Source organism: Gobio gobio (assembly GCF_949357685.1).
Source record: "Gobio gobio genome assembly, chromosome: 8".
NCBI lineage: Eukaryota > Metazoa > Chordata > Actinopteri > Cypriniformes > Gobionidae > Gobio > Gobio gobio.
Genome location: NC_137114.1, coordinates 54851313 through 54869341, shown reverse-complemented (window position 1 = coordinate 54869341; position 18029 = coordinate 54851313). Strand labels below are relative to the sequence as shown.

General features: G+C 42.6%; 1 protein-coding gene across 1 annotated transcript in view; it reads left to right on the top strand.

The window, feature by feature from the left end:
• The first annotated feature begins 9785 nt into the window (after window positions 1–9785).
• Window positions 9786–18029, top strand: part of LOC307130034 (uncharacterized protein) — a 176097-nt gene continuing 167853 nt past the window's right edge. The window contains exon 1 of the mRNA XM_079822883.1: window positions 9786–10021. The gene's annotated coding sequence lies outside the window, so the exon portion shown is untranslated. The remainder of the gene's footprint in view (window positions 10022–18029) is intronic.

Sequence of the window (18029 nt, the reverse complement as noted above, 5' to 3'; positions counted from 1 at the left end):
CTCACCCTCCGGGAGGCCTATTGAGGCCTACTACCCGACAGTCAAGCTACGCAGGCTTTTCGTGCATCCTGATTAAGGAACTCGCCCTCAAGGGAGGCCTATTAAGGCCTACTACCTGATAACCAGCCTTTAGGGAGGCCTGGAGAGGCCTGCTACCTGTTTGCAATGCGTGCTAACTGTATCAGATGACTGGATGCCAGGAACACCTTAGGGAGGCCTGATGGGGCCTACTACCTTGTTCGAGTGACCACAATCGGGGAGCTCACCCTCCGGGAGGCCTATTGAGGCCTACTACCCGACAGTCAAGCTACGCAGGCTTTTCGAGCATCCTGATTAAGGAACTCGCCCTCAAGGGAGGCCTATTAAGGCCTACTACCTGATAACCAGCCTTTAGGGAGGCCTGGAGAGGCCTGCTACCTGTTTGCAATGCGTGCTAACTGTATCAAATGACTGGATCCCAGGAACGCCTTAGGGAGGCCTGATGGGGCCTACTACCTCGTTCGAGTGACCACAACCTGGGAGCTCACCCTCAGGGAGGCCTATTGAGGCCTACTAGTCGACAGTCAAGCTACGCAGGCTATCCGAGCATCCTGATTAAGGAACTCGCTCTCAAGGGAGGCCTATTGAGGCCTACTACCAGATAATCAGCCTTTAGGGAGGCCTGGAGAGGCCTGCTACCTGTTTGCAATTCGTGCTTAACTGTTTTAGATGACTGGATCCCAGGAACACCTTAGGGAGGCCTGATGGGGCCTACTACCTTAGAATTTAACAGCAGGTCTTCAGGGAGGCCTGATGAGGCCTACAACCTGCCTCTGGGAGTGTCACCCTCAGAAAGGCCTAGTAAGGTCTTAGAGTTAACAGCAGGCCTTCAGGGAGGCCTGATGAGGCCTACAACCTGCCTCTGGTAGTGATCACAACCTGAGAGCTCACCCTCAGGGAGGCCTAATAAGGCCTTACAACTAACAGCGGGCCTTCAGGGAGGCCTGATGAGGCCTACAACCTGATAGCCGCCAGGCTAGCTGTCCCGATGCGCACATCGGTACATACCTCCAGTGAGGCCTGGTTGAGGCCTTCCAACTGAAAACGCGCCTTGTTCAAGAGGCCTACTGAGGCCTACAATTGACAGCCGACCTTCAGGAGAGCGTATTTGCCCCTTTTTAACCTGATAGCCAGCTAGGCTAGCAGTACCTTGATGCCTCAGCATTGGCACCTGCCTTACTAGAGCCTCCGATCTAAGTGGTACATATTACCAATGGTGGCGGTGCCTCAGCAACGCGTCTCCTTCATCCACATCCCAACTGACGCCTCAGCGTTCAGTCGTTGATGATTACCCAACTCTATACAGGAAACCTGGGGTCTGTAAGAAATACATATTTTTAGTGTAATACACAAAAATGACCACTCTCACCTGCGGCATGCTGAGCGAAGACTCATTGTGCGGTTCTCACCACCATGTTCTACCGCCCTTGAATGCCTGAAAGGGGCGTTCTCACTGAGCAGGTCCGGGCGGGCCGTCAGAACATAGTTCTACTCATCATGGGCCCGCCTCAGGCCTGATGTAAGAAGTGCCTGGGTAAAAAATCATTAAAAGACATTAAAAAGGAAAAAGGAGAGGGCTAGGATGTAACCGCCCTCAAGGGAAGTGATCCATCACCAACGCCGAGAGCGTTGGTCCTGGATCACCTCCCTCAGATCCTTTTCCCCCCCGGGAATCCCGTCTCCTCTGTGCCCTGCTCCTCCACGGAGGGGGGGGCACGAGAGGAGATGCTAGCCCTCTGGTCCTGCCTACGGTCCTCAGACCGTGAAGGACCAGGTCCCGCCTGCCTGGGTGGGGGCGCGGATCTCAGCGGTATGCATGTCTTAAATGCCGCTGAACGCGCCTTCGCCTCCCTGAACTTTCCAACCCCCGCCTCAACGGAGGTGCCGAAAAGTTCAGTCGGCGAAACGAGGAGAAAGCCTTTCTCTTTCTCCCCGATATCAGCCAGGCTCAGCCACAGATGCCTCTCCGTGACCACCATAGCCGCCATAGAGCGGCCGATGGCAGCAGCAGTCTGCTTGGTGGCCCGGAGAGCAAGATCTGTGGTGCGGCGCAGCTCAGCAACCGCCTCAGGGGACAGCCCGGCCCCCTGGTCGAGATCCTCCAGCAGGTCCGCCTGGTACGCCTGAAACACCGCCATGGTGTGAAAAGCAGCACCAGCCTGACCCGCTGCCGTGTATGCCCCTGCCATTAAAGCACAGTTTGAGCTCTCAGTGTTGATGCCCACGAAACGCGGGAAAAGTCCACAAACTTTCCTCGCCAGTCGGTAGCCTCAACACATATCCATATTCCCCTATCCCCTTGACATCAGCGAAGTTAAACGCTGATGCTGATGAATATTGGGTCGAATATGGATTCTTCCATGCCCTCTCGATCTCTGTAAGAAGATCAAGAAGGAATGGAAGGCTCATCTGAGCTGATGGTTTATGGCCAAGGAGAAAACGATCGTGCAATCTACCACGAGCGATCTCTCCTCTAACGCGCCAACATGGCAGCCGCAGCCTGCCTGCAGTACGTTCCATAACATTCATCAGCTCAGCATACACGGTCAGGGTGGCTGAGAGGATTCATACCACTCTCACCAGCCATCCCTAAGAGCACTTGCTGTTTAGTCTCGTTAACCGCCAGATCGTCGCGACGATCGGCGAGCTGCATCTGAGAACCCATGATGTATGCCAACGCTCAGCCTCAGCTTGAGCGGGACAGCATCATCCAGTCCCAGATGCCAAACTTTCTTCCCTCAGGAAAAAAAAATAAAAAAATAAAAGCCAGACTAGAGTGGAGCGATCTCAGATTGAAAACCGCTCACACTCACACACAAACAACTTCAAATGAACTTGACTGTGCATGCTCTTGATCCCAGGCAGTAAATACACACTCGTGTGTATTAATAATTGAATTTGTTTTACCTTAACTCGTATAGCAGTTCAAACAGACAGTCCCTGAAGACGAGAAAGATGTGTATGTGTTGGCACGGCGCCCTTTTATACTTCCGGGTCGCACGTTGATGACATCATGGGCTGACGTCGGTCAAAGACTTTGCCGTGATTCGATAGTAGCTTCAGACACCAGTCACGCCGAGGGCGTTCCCCATAGCGTCAACTAGACGCAGCGAGAGTTCCCTTTCGAAAGGGAACCGCTACTGCCTCCCGCTCCGAGTCTGCACGGGAAGAAAAATATGGAGAAAAATATGGAGGCTCTAAGCGGAAAGGAAAGGGAAAGAATGGACAACAAAATGTCCCTTTTAATATGGGAATTAAAAAGAGCATTAGCTAAAACTTGAAAAACAAGCTATATCATGTTGAAACATTTAAGTATAGAGAAAATAAGGAGAAGTTGTTAATGCTATTTAATAAAGTATGGGAAGAAGGGAAACTCCCCGAGAGCTGGAAGGAATTGCGATCATTATTATTTATGGTTGTCAGCTTTGTTGCATTACATTTACTTCACCAGGAGATGGTGCTGCAATTTCTATATGAATGACGTTTCGACGTTTATTGAGATAAACCAGGACAGGAAAGCATCAAATGAAGGGTCTATCGTTGACTTCACATAAACTGACGGTCAATGAGAGGTTAATGTGTTTCTTGGAGAAAAGAGGCATGATAACGGAATCTCAGGGAGGGTTTAGGAGAGGAAGGGACACAGTGTTCATGAAGAAAAGCCCAAGTAAATAAAGAGTCTTTGGTGGCAGTATTTCTTCTCATGGAGAAGCCGTATGATATGTTATGGAGAGAGAGGCTAATGAGTAAACTTAGTTTTAACTGGATTATGGACTTTCTAAAAAGGAAAATCTATTCTATCTAATCATACGACTTACTTTTGCTGAACACAAAACGCACTTTAATGCTTAAAAAAGCACCAATAAAAATAGTGTCAAAGTAGTTTGTGACTCGTCTGCTCGTGTTTATGTGACTCGTGTGCCATATTCCACGTCTTGTGAAGGCACAAAATTACTTTGAATGATGAACAATTTAACTCACTCATAGAGAGTTTGAGTGTATTAAAAAGGGTTATTTTTAAATTAAATATATGAAAACAGCACTAAAATCCAATAGCGACACATCAACATCGTGAGTCAAAGAAAATGGCGCCTGTGAGAAAAGTGTCAGCTTGTTTAGGCGTGCACAGCACGTGAGTGTCCGAGTAAATACTGATCTACACCGATAAGCTGTAAATGCATCACAGCGTGTCGCCCCATCCCATAGTCAAGACTGCACTCTGGGGTAATAGACACTAGCCGTGTTAATCCATTGAAATTCAACACTAGAAATGTAACTTATTACTCAAATGGTGCGTTCACACCAGACACGAATAAAGTGAATAAATCTTGCTATTCGCACAACGTTGGACGCTTGAACATTTAGAGTTTATTAGCTTCAGTCGTGCGTGACATTCACTACACAACAGACGCAATTTTGCATGGGAGGGACTTCTGCCAGCCAGCTCGTCTCTTTGCGAAATGGCTGACATGGATTGTTTTAAAATACAGCTAATAAACTCAATTTGCCAGCTTTAACTAGCTAGTAGTCTCAATAGGGTGAATTCAGGGTGATTGAGGCACTTTTTCCAAGTCATCTCAATGGTAAAAAGTGTCCCAATCACCCTGAAATCACCCTATTTATAGCTGTGGAAAAGAGAGAGGAACCTGCAGTATGTAGGGAAGAAAATGCAGGAGGCAATAGATGTTGATGAAAACTGGGCTAATCAATGGGGATTTCAGCTTCAGTAGCAAAAACACAGGTAATATGTTATAACTCAAGTTAAATTACAGTTCCCTTTCAGTCAGTCACGTTCAACGTGCGTCGGACGTCACTGACAAATTGGGATCACTTCAGAGAGCCCCTATCAGCCTCGAGATATAGAGAACAGGCCAATGGGCCATTGGCGTGCGAGATTTGCATCTCGCGCTCCGCCCCGCACCGCACGGCGAGTATAAACAGGAAGCGAGAGCAGCGCACTATTGTCATTCACTTTGGAGTCGAACGGCGTTCATGAAGCAAGACTGCTTTTCTAAAAGAGAGCCTATCTATAAGAGAAATACTCCAGAGAACGAGGGAGACGCTTTGTGTTGGCGAAAAGGCACAATCAGCGCGACCACCCCACTCCTCTATCGCATCGCAAGCATGTTGAGACTGTGTTCGTGGGTGGTTTATGCTCTCTCTCCACGGTGGTGCGTTGTTCATCTTGCCTTTTTCATAAGGGCTTGAGTGTTCAGCGCACCGTGTGTCGTCTCACAGCCACGCTCACAATCTCGCATGCCTGCTGGTAGCTTACAGATGGGATTGCTGGTCCCAAAAAAAAAAAAGGACGTAGCGTTTCATTTGAGGACAGATGTCAATTGCTGCATCGCAGCGAGGGCTGTTATGTGTTGGAAATGGTGATGCTGAGATTCCCACTATAATAGTGGCCGCTATTATAGACATTGAGACAATAGCGACAGGCAGTCGTCCGTGAGGGGCTGCCGCTTTTACTTTCATTTTGTGTTTTTATTTGATTAAAAGTTGTTAAACTTTCGCCGGTTCCCGCCTCCTTCCTCCTGAACAAATGAACTCCGTTACTCGGAGCAAGAACAGTCACTGTTGAGTTTTATTGGTGGCCATGATGTTGTGGTCCGGGAAATGTATTTAGTTCGCTCCGTTAGCGGTGAAGGAGTTGCTGAAGCCGTCCATCTCCCACCACCCGCGAAAAAACCCTAGGCTGAATTACCATCTGCTTTTGACAAACACCAAGGTCGTGTGGTAATGTAATTGCTCTCTGAATCCACATCAGCAAGTCGTTTCCCATCATGCTTTTGCTCAGCGCAGTCTGTGGAGAGCAACTGCGCTCAACTGCAGAATCCGACACATCCGCCTTTCGCTCGCGAGAGTTTTTTGACATACGTCAGCATGACATCAGAGCAAGGCGGACCGCCCTCGGACACTTTTCTTACCGGCATGCATCTCGCGCTGATCACCGGTGATCGGTTCTGCGCAGATTTTGCTCATCTCAAACAAGCCTATGGCTGTTGCCATCTTGGCAGCGCGTCATCGCGCGTCACTCCCGGATAACAGAAAATGGGCAAAAAGGCGGGACGTGGGCGGAGCTTAAGTGACCCCTAGGGGCCAGTCAATGAATTGCAGTTTAAGGCACTTCCGTGTTGGCTTCAAGAGAAACTGCGGGAGGTTGCCGCTTGGAGAAAACCATAGACTGTAAAAAAATATGGACGTAGTGTCTGTGACGTCACCCATAGGATTCTGATGAGCCGTTCTGAAGCGCAAAGTAGGGACGAGCCATCTTGGCAGCGCGTCATCGCGCGTCACTCCCGGATAACAGAAAATGGGCAAAAAGGCGGGACGTGGGCGGAGCTTAAGTGACTCGATGACTAACAGACAGCAGATAAATGGCTATCCACCTGTCTCTCGAAATGGCCACGCCCCTAATTATGCAGAATTTTAAGGCTTTATATAATGTAAACGAATGAGTTATAAAAAAATTCACCCCCCTCACAGTTGTCATGAAGGGCAAAATGAGCCGTATAGACCAAAAGCACAATTTGTACCAGGCTGTAAACATGTTTTATTCTGCTCTAAAGTTGGCCATTTTAACATGGGGCTCAATGGATCCTGTCCCTAGGGGCCAGTCGATGAATTGCAGTTTGAGGCACTTCCGTATTGGCTTCAAGAGAAACTGCGGGAGGTTGCCGCTTGGAGAAAGGACAAGGACGACGCGGTGACGTCACGGATATGCTAATTGACGCATGATGTCATCTAGCGACATTTAGCGACTTTTTGGAGTAGTATGAAGCTGCAGACTCGGAGCCAGCTGCATCTACAGTCCCGCATTCTCAGACCCCTCGTTTTTTCGAGACAGCGCCTCCTGCTGTTCGGAAGATCGTATAACACCTGCACACAGAGTCCCGCATTCTCAGACTCCGGATCCGCAATATAACGGTCTCGCTTCTTTTAAAGTTTTTCAAATAAATTAACACAAAATAATAACAAAATAACATATTTGCGTTCTCTGCTCAGTGCATGTGCCAAAAACACACTGTGTTCTCTGACTAACAAATTACCCAGTAGTTATTTTTTGTGTGTGGGTGGTAGGCTAGCCTAATCAAAAGAAAATTACGGATGGAAGAGATACAATTACAGATTGAACTATCTTATTATCAATATTAATATTGTGTGATTATTATATTGCCTCAATGTTTTTCAAATTCCAATGTTTCTTTCAGTGCAACCTATGCTAATGGTCTAATTAACATACCATGCTAACATTACAAACCCTGTTTTTTGATATTTTGAATGCAATGCAAAGCTTAACTCAAATAAGAATAGACAAAACACCAATAATAAACAATTCTGTACTTTATTTAACGATCACCTAAACATCATGTTGCTGTAAAAAGGACAAAGAAAAGAAAAAAGTAAGAAAGAATTTTGTTAGTGACTTTACTTTTCGTCTTCAATTGCATAAGGTAAAATAATAACTTTACTTTCTGGTAGGTGACTGTTTTTTCATTCGTTTGGCAATCGCTCAGTCAAATTCCTCGACTTAATAATTGCCATTGTCAAAAATATTGTGTAATAATAAATTATATATTTTTTGCAATTCCAATTACAAGCATACCTAGGGTGATAAGTAAGGCCACTGGAACACCTCCTCAGCTCCTGCCAGGACAATGCCTGCATCTCAATTTAAGATTTTTGGTTGTTTTTTTTTTTTTTACATAAAAACAATTAAAACTTAATTTGTGGAAATTATTCTTCATTATTTTACATTGGTTGATTTGTACATGTTATTTTGCTTTAAATAGAAATTTCTGAAATGTACTATAATATTATTAAATATTAAATATATAATATTATATTCTTATAATATTATAAATGTATAATATAAGTCATAAAACGTAAAAGCTTAGTATACCGCTTCGATATTTTGCGTGAAGATTAGGTAATTTATACATTTATAATCGTTTATATCCGCTCGGGCGCAGTGGAGGTGACGTATATGCGCTCCGGCGCAGTGGAGGTGACGTATTTCGGCTATTGAGTGGAGCTCCACTTGCCCCGTAAAGGCCAATTTATACTTCTGCGTCGAGTGCACGCAGAGGGTACGGCGTACCCTACGCATAGACGCGTTGGATACGCCGTACCTTGACGCGCACCTCTCCAAAAATGTAACAACGCGTCAATTCTACGCGGACCGCAAGCGCTGTGATTGGTCTGCCAGAACCCTTCCCTCAGGTCAATAAATAAATAAAAAATCTGCGATAGGAGTGTGTGTGTGTGTGTGTGTGTGTGTCAGTGATGCGCGGGTTGATCCAAAATGAGCGGGTGCCCGCGGCCACCCGCGGTTACCCGCGGTTACGAGTCATCCAAAAATATTTTTAATGATATTCGGGTCACGGTCGGTCGGATCGTCAATAAATCCTTATTTACCTTTTGAATGTTGAGCGTTATTAACTTTTGAATAAATGCTGACGCGGGACAAAATGCCCGATTTCCCAAAACGTTGAACTGAGCAATGCCATTGTACCATTTTAATAGGCTACTTTTAAACGCATTTAAAGTCAGTTTTATGTATTTTCTGAGAGGGGGCGGGATTTTTGTTGGGAAAGTCGGGGGAGAGACGCACACTTCGATTAGACTGGATAAACACATGCAGCATCTTAATTGTTAAGAAAATTTAACGAAATAAATGAATAAATCAAGCCTGTATTACATAACACTTGGCTATATCATACAGCATTCAGAAAAATAACAGTTTGCGCTCCTAAGGGCTTTCACACTTTTCCAAATGTGGGCTGATGAATTCTTCAAGCCAGGTCGAAACATAAACATCGCGTTCATCAATAATATGCATCTGGAGCTGAAATGGAAAATGATGGGCCGCCGCAAGAACTTCCTGCTCTCGCTGCTGCACCTCTGAGCGCACCACGCCAGGGCCTGAAACATTTTCTCAATGGCCCAATGAGCTACGATGAGCATTTACTACTTTTAAAAAATGCGGGTCAGGAAGCGGGTCGGGTACAATATTTTCTTCTTTTTTTTTGCGGTCCGAGTTGCGGGCGGGTTAGTTGAAAACGTCGGTCGGGTGCGGGTTGTTTATACATTGACCCGCGCATCACTGGTGTGTGTGTCCAGAAATTGGATGATAGTTCCTTACGTCTGCTATACACACTATTTTGCAGTCCAGCGATTCTTTATGGTAGTAAATAAATACATAGATCCGCTGAATATAGTTTATTTATTTTCTCATTAAAACCAAAGATGTTAATCAGTAATTGTATATCAAGAACAGGGACACATTAGGGTATATTTCGTGAATGAAGTCTCCGCAACAACAATCGCTTGCTGAGCCACCGCTGCTGAAAACAGCGGCCACGAGCTCCGCATAGTTTCACAAATGCATTCCAGCGCCAGATCGCCTTATTTAACTTTACTAATCAACTAGAGATGCTAAATTTGTATTAGATACAACAACTCAAGCTGCAAGAAAAGCCGCTCTCTCACTGCTGCTGATATTCCGACATGAATGTACAGATTCTACACATCAAGCTGCTTCTTCTTCGGCTGTTGTCTTGATTACACCAACATGCCCGAGGACACTGCCTTCTAGTGTCTGCATGTGGAATTGCACATTGACGCAGACAACAGCGCAGAAGTATAAATGCTCACGACGGCGTCGGCTACGCGCGTAGCCTACGGCGTACACTACGGCGTACACTCGACGCAGAAGTATAAATGGGCCTTAAGTCTGCAGTCTTTTTGGGCTGGCTTTAGCTACTTTCCTTGGAAAATAGTTGGCAACGCTGAGTGAAAGCAAGTTAGAGAGTTCTCCTGCTGCCATTTTAGCAGGAAAACACGAGTGCGACACGGGAAAAAACAGATCATCAACGTGTTTAACGTTTATCAGAGTTTAATCAGGAATGTCCGTGTATGTTTCTGATGTTAAAGTTGGAGGATTTGAGAAGCTGTATCTTGTAAAAGTTTGATCGAGGTGAGTGTTCATGTGTGTGACTTTCTCAAATTAATATTAATCTCTGGAGGACATTTTGAGTGATTGTTTGTTTGATATGAAATCTTTAATGAAGGGTTTCTTTAGTGTTTGTGATGTCTGTGGTTCTTCAGAGGTTTATCATCAGATGTGTTGTATTGGTCATTTCACGCGTTTGTTGGGTTTTGTCAGATCTGCATCTGTTGGCGTTGGTCGGGTTTGTTTTCCAGGGCTGTGCACAGCTGGTCATGTCAATCACAGGACAGACTCTCTACCAAACACTGATCTCGAAACCAAAACCAGGGCCGCTCAGACATTGGGCAGTGGCCAAACCAGCCGCTACCCAGATAGCAATGAGTCGGCGGACCACCGGCGGTGATCCGGCGGCTGTAGAAGCGTCAGAATTGCGTAATCGCAAACACGTTTGACGGCGCACCGCCGGCGGCAGCCGCTTTTTAAAAGCGGCAGCCGGCTTCCTACCGCCTTCGTTCCGCCGCCGGCCCGCAGGCAAACCGCCGTTCCGCCGCCTTTATACCAGAAGGCGGCCCGGCGGAGGCAAACGCTTTTTTCGAGCGATCTGCCTCCGCTTATTGTGTAATAAATAATATATATTTATTTATTTATTATTCATATATTTGTAACATGCAGTTTATGATGGATAATAATTGAACAAACCAGATAAATTACCATTTGGCATTTTTATTCCACATTTCAAAGTACAGTAACTGTCAATGATACAAGATAATATAAATGAAATACAAATAACAGACAATAAATAAGCTTAAATAGGCCTATAAATAACAACAAAAAAAACATTTTTACTAAAGAACCTGCATGTTTCCAATTAAATTTTGGTTTAAAAAAAAAAAAAAACAGCCTTACAAGCAAATTATAACACTTACAATATTTGTTAATAACAAAGAGGTCAGCTCTGGGATGAAAAGAATTACCATTAAACATTATATCAAATAATGAGGATATTTGGTACCAAAGAATGTGCAGGATACCAAATAAATCGAGGTATAAAATCACATTTAACAAGCCATTTCTAACAATAGGATAAATGGTAATAATTTAGAGTAAAGCTCTGGAGAAGAATAGAACAGTAGTAGAACAGACCATTATAACAAGCCTGACTATGGGGTTCTCTGGTTTTCCCCGACCTCCAGAATGAGGCAGCGCAAATTGGCTTATCTTCAGTGATTTCTTGTGCGCCTATATAAAGGACAAACAACCTCGCCATCCCATATCCATCCAAGGAGCTGCCTTCAAGGCAGGGTCACAGGGAATAAAAAAAAAGTAATTTCCACAGTGAACAGTGTGGATTGGGTGAGTGTAGCCTGAAACTTCTGGCTTCTTTAGGGGTCTTGATGTTACTGACTGCAGGATAAAGAAAGGGTTCCAGGTGTCAGTAGTCAGCCTAGGTGTAAGATATGAGACCGCCTCATCAGTGGCATCCTGGGTTGCCGGGTTCTTCCGGATGGCTCCTGTAGAAAATACAGATCTGTCATTCCATTTGAATGGCATAAGGCCACACACATCTACTTAAATATATAACAAATTTATATATTTTTATATATATATTACTTTGAACAATGGTCTTCAGGAACATGTCTCTAAAACATGCTTTATCCCCTACACCCGTCCAGGTTGTATTAATGGAAAGGTGATTAGAGAAGATACTCTGAAGCATTCGCCACACGGTTGTTTTTAGGTCCCTCCCACATTTGATTGCCAAAAACCGAAGCTGAAAATACAAAAAAGTGTTACAAATTACATATCTCTGAAGCTTCTCATACATAAATATAAAAATGTGACAGGCTGTGGATTCAGACTGTAGAATATGCAGTGTACAATCTTAAATTTTACTTTTTAGATTACCCTACAGCATTATAAACAAAATCAGCACACTTACTGGAGCTCTTTATCCTGCCTCAAACTGTTGTCAAGCAACGCCAAATGGGTTGTCTAGGGGGAGTAACAGACCCCCTGGCAGGGAGAACTCTCCAAAAGACACATTGGCACTGAAATGTTGCCGCATAGTGTCCATTTTGTTGTCCATGCTACGCACAACATCGCCAAACTCTCCAAGACGTCGCAGCATTAGTGTCTGATCTGCACCTACAGGGGTTCACAGAATAAAAGAATAAAGCAGTCAGTCCTGGTCCCTCAACTACTAAACTATGACATTTACAACTAGGTCTACTACATGTACAGGTGGCCCCAGTGGGAATTAAACCAACAACCACAGGTGTTGTTTGCAAGTTGTACCTGATTGCCCAGTACGAGCAAACGTCATCAGCATTGTTTCACTTGCTTCACCTGCTCTTGAAGTGAGCCGCTGCCATCCGAAGCTACAAAATGAAAGGCATTTGGTAATTTTGGACCTACATCACAGTCAAAGAAGTAAAATTTAAGAAAGAGTGCATGTTCTCACCTGCTCGTGCATTGCTTTCCCTCAGGGCTTGGTTCTCATTCTGGAAATCTACATAAAAAAAAAATATATATATATATAAATAAAACAACAACTAAAGGCACAATTTTCCATACTGTTTAAGTTTCCAACAGCTGCAATTTCCTGTTTGTCCATCTCAACTCCTTTCAATATTCTTCTCCTTATAGCCCAGTAACTAGACATTGTGACTAACAATTTATTTACCTTGAAAGCCGAAACGATTGTCCAACAGTAGGTCTCTTGGATGAAGATAACCGATTGTGCTCTGGTCAAGGTATCTGCAAGAAAATGTGAACAAAACCGCATTGTTAACGTTATATACAGAATATACAGTAGCTATGCTGTGGGGGGAAAAACTGGTCAGCCAAATGTGGAACAGTAAAATGTATTCATTCAGTGTAGTGATTCAAGTAAACTGCATTGTCCTCAAACATAAAAAGTACAGCAGTTCAGAGAAATAACTCATAAATCACCTTAAATGCTAGAAGAACAGTAGCAACACAGCACATGTTAGCTAACACTTGCTAAAACTGACCTAGCAGCATGCTTGTTCGGACTAACATAATAATTTAAATAACCTATATACATCATTCTGTTTTGTTAGAAAACACCAAAAGTTAAACTTAAGTCTTTCTAGATGTAAAGCTTTGGCTAATTTACCTACAGTAGCTAGATACATTTTAAAGGGGTGGTAAAACACATTCTTTTGAAGGCTTGATTGTGTTTGTGGGGTGCACTGTAACATGTGTTCATGCTTCGTTTTAAAAAAAATTGCCTTATTTTTCATATATTTGACCTTTATTCTACACTGCTCTGTCCCTCCTTGTAAAACGGTCTGATGCTTTCCGGGTTGTATGAAGCCAGTCCCTCAAAAATACGCAGTGGGCTCAGATTGGTTAGCTGGCCCAGTGTGTTGTGATTCGCTAACCGCAGTGCACGTCGGAAACGTCACGCCCCTTACCGCCCGAATCAGACCCAGAACATTTGAGTGAAGATGATCGAGCAGAAGCTGTTCAGTCCTCAAGAGTAAAGACTGCGGATCTATAATGATCGCTACTGAATGGCACTTTAACTTTTGTATTTTTAGAACGATTATAGCCAAATATCTGTCGCAAGAACTAACCCAAAACAAACACTAAGTACTGGCTTTAACTAGTAAGTTAGCCAAATCACACACAGAACCATGTTTAGCATGCCTGTAGATAAACAATACATAAAAGCTCTAATCAAAGAATCATTTACACTAATGCCAGGTTCGCTGTTGAGATTTTAACGTTAGTGTTTGCAACGTTAGGTGTTCGTCGGATAACGTTAAGTATGAATGAGCATTTAACAGACTGGTTTGCAGAACAGCGCTGTCATCTGTTTACTTCCTTGCTACAACCTATTACAGGAAAACACATCGATGAAAAATAAATCAGACTTACAGGTTGTGGCCCGTAAACAGCTTCTGTTTGTAAATCCAGCTTTCAGGACAAGCCGTTGTGCATATCCTGTATTGAACTCGCGAAGTTTGTGGAAGATTGTGTTGTCCTCCGTGAAATGTGCAGCGCGCGCGTCGTACATCCACGCACCGGCAGTGTTTTTTTCACGCAGCTGACGTTGTGCAAATCTGGCATTGAAATCGCGAAGACGGTGGATGCAGGAAGCCCTGCGCGCGCCTGATTCCCCGCTGACTCAAACACACGTGCATATAACATGCTGTATGTTAAACGCTCTGCAACGCACCCCCGTCCCTATGAAGGCTGAACAGAGCAAGTACCCCAGACCTGCAATCCGGATGAAAATAACAGCGTTTCTTCGGCATTGCGGCAACAACACAGCCTACTAACGCTTCCCCGCGGCGATACAAAATTGCCTCGCCCCCCTTATTTCATATTCCCCGGAGGAGGGGTTTATGTAAATATTGGGCCTGGTGATGTCAGCAAAACCTGGATGAATGTGTAGTAGTCCCTAGCGGCCGTTTGCTGTAGTCCTTAGAAACTGATTTCTTTAAAAGCAAATATCTCCCTTTGCTTTAAACTTTGAACGTTGTAACTTTGCAGATGTTGTTTATGCTCAAGCAGCAACATTACACGTTAGCTAAAGTTAGAATAGTGAAATCGTGGTCTACCACCCCTTTAACATGTAGAACATGCTTGAACTCAGTGTGTAAAAAAGGCGAAACAGCACGTGTTAGCTAACACTGTGCATTGTGCACTAGACTAGCAGCGTGCGTGTCGGCACAAACAAATTAAAACAACCTACCGGTATATACATCAAAAATGAACATAATATTGTGTTACACAAAAAGGAAACATGTACTTACTTAAACGCTCGTAGTCGAGGATATTTTCTGATCTCCTCTCTTCAAATACTAAACCCGTGTGATGAGTTGCCGGCCGCTGTTGGTAAATCTGTTTCATATGTTTTTCCGGTTTGTCTTCCGTCTTTTTTAGGTATACTGCCCCTCTCGGCCGGTGGAGGTACTTCTCTGTTTGGTTTGGTTTTATTTTTATTTAAATTAGTACATTTATAGACAAGCAGAGCCGGATTAAATAAATGGACTACACTAGGCAGGCTGCATTTTTTGGGCCCCCCTCCATCGATGTTATTTATGAATTGAAATCTGAAACTTACCAAAGTTACTAATAAAAGTGAATTCACATTTTAGTCTTTGGTTACAAATTGGTTGTGTTGTATATTAAACAGTCTATCAGACTATTTTTTGATATTCATTATTTATACGTCATTACACGGCTCTATTAAATGCTATTAAATTTTCCTCATCCATTGGGAGTGTCATTGTTAAGGCAGTAGTACCAGTAAATAACCAATAGGTATCAGTAAACTATGTAAACAGAGCAAATAAGTTTCTTATTTGCTCTGTTTACATTTAATCAACACATTTAATTAAGATTTTCTGCAAAATGCAATAGCTTACAACATTTATAAATGTTGTAATTAACAACAAGAAGGGAAACATGACCCCTTCACATTCATCAAGACCATTTAGAAACTGTCTAACACTAAATAATAATAAATATAAGGATGGAGGATTTAAACTATGGAAAACTAAAGGTATTCAGACTATTAAAGACTTGTATATGGATGGTATACTTCTTACATTTCAAGAATTGTGTGATAAACACCAGATTCCCTCAAAAAAAATTTTTTTTTAAATATTCACAGCTTAAAAGTTTTATGTCTTCCAGGTCTACAGATATTATGTACATTCCCAAACTGTCATTAATTGAGGAAATAATTGAAAAAAGAGGTGAAAAGGGCCAATTGTCAAAATATTGTAATGTCTAACTCAAAAGAGTCTGCTGTAGACAAATTAAAAGAAAGGAGGAAAGCCATTCAAGAATAAATAGAGGAATTTGAATGGACTGAAGCATGTTTAAAGGCGCAAAAACAAATCATAAACACGCGGCTTAAATTATTACAGTATAAATGGTTGACAAGGGTTTAACACCTGAAAAACTCAATCATTTGTCTAGCAATATTCCTGATATATATTTTATAAAGGAATTTATAAAGGAACTCTAATTCACTGTCTATGGGAATGTTCTGATATACAGAAGTTCTGGAAGGATGTCATAAAATGTTTGTCAGAACGGTTTAATCTTAAAATACCACATTGTGCCAAACTTTGTGTACTGGGAATATATCCTACAGGTTTCTCACAAACAAAGAAACACACTAGACTGGACTTTGGATTGTTACATGCCAGAAAAGCCGTTGCTGAACTGGAAGAGCATGGAAGCACCTTCTATAAAACAATGAATAAAAGAACTTTCAGAGTGCATTGGACTGGAAAGGTTGACTTATATCTCCAAGAGTAAAATAAAGGACTTTGTACAATTATGGGAGCCATAGGCTACATGATGATTATTATATCATATGTAAAGTAGGGCCATGCCATTATTCTTTTATTGATTTATTTCTTTTTTTACATTTGTTTTTATCTTTTATTATCATTTTGAATTAGATTTTCTTGTAACTTAATGCTGCGTTCCCCTCGAAACGCGCCTTCCGCGCCGCGGGACCTCCAGACGCGCGTAAACGCGCCTTTCCATTGACTTAACATTGAAATCACTCGCGCCAGACGCTCTATTCGCGTTTGGTGCGAACGCAGCATAAAACTTGACTCGGAAATGTTGTTTTACTTATTTTCCCGCATCTTCCACCGTGTCTTCGGGCCGTGTCTCCGGGCATGGCTCGGCCTCTGGCTCTGCTGACTCGAGCAGGTTCACAGCTGTCGGACAGAAACTTCTATAAAGCCCCCCGCTGTCTCTTCTTTTGTTCCTCTTCATTTTTTTTCCTTTTACGTTTTGCCGCACCCGAAAGCATCTTTAATGTTAGCCTACTCAAAACACCTGCATGCTAGCTTTGTTGTCCCGCTCTGACCTGATTATAACAGTCATGGGCTGGCGTTAATGTGACGTAATGTAACAGTCTATGGTTAAGATACACATCGTCACTATTTTTAGGTAATTAATAAATATTGAAATAAACTGTAGATAGGACATTTGTACATTTTAATGTTTTTTTTTTTTTTTTTTTGTCCCTCTGTCTGGGCCCCATCCCGCCAATCGGGCCCTAGGCACGTGCCTAGTTTGCCTTTGCGTTAATCCGGCTCTGTAGACAAGTACAATACAAAAAGTACAATGAGAGAAAAATAAAAATAATAAAGCATTGTGGTACAGTTCCGAATATGTAGAACAAAGAATAACAACAAATGTAACAATGTATATAAAATAAATAATAAAAATAAGAATTGAGATAGAAAATACTTTATAATATTAAGGCAGTCACATGAAATTGAAAAGCTTTCAGGTTTTCTGTTTTTGTAAGCTTTTTGTTTTGCGACCTCATGTTTGAAAGGGTTTCAAAGTATATTGTAAAAATCAGCTTTATAAAAGGTAATATTAGAGGGCTTCTTTTGAGTTATTCTTGTCTTATGAATGTAGAATTTTTCCTAAATAATTAATAATATATTTTTGTTTTACAGAAAAATATGGGTTTTGAAAACAAAGTAAAATGTCATGACGTTCTAAGTTCTAATTTTTTGTCATGTCTATTTTAAAGTCAGTTCAAAAAGAAATAGAAAAAGGGCAATACAAAAATAAAAGTGTTCAATATCCTAAAATGAACTTTCAAACTTTCTTAACCCTCCTATTATGCTAAAAAAAGAAAAGAAAAAAGTATTACATCCATTATGGGTCAAATTGACCAACACTGTTTAAACACACTCAACATGCAAATAATCAAGTGAAAATTTAAATGTAATTTCCTAAACCTAACCTTATCATGGAATCAAGAGTCAAGAATCTGTTATAAACCCTAATGGCTTTGGAGCAAAAAAAACTAATATTTGATAAAATTCACATATAGGCTAGGCTATTATGATTTTATAATCGCTTCAAATGTGAGAACTAGTTAAAATGCTGTCAGTTCCACTCTATTTCCCAACAAGCCAAACATAGCCAACGTGGCTGGTCGAATTTGAGAGTAGAAATCCTTGTATATCAAAGCGGCTTGCCGCCAGCTGGCCGCGGTCCATTAGGCGGA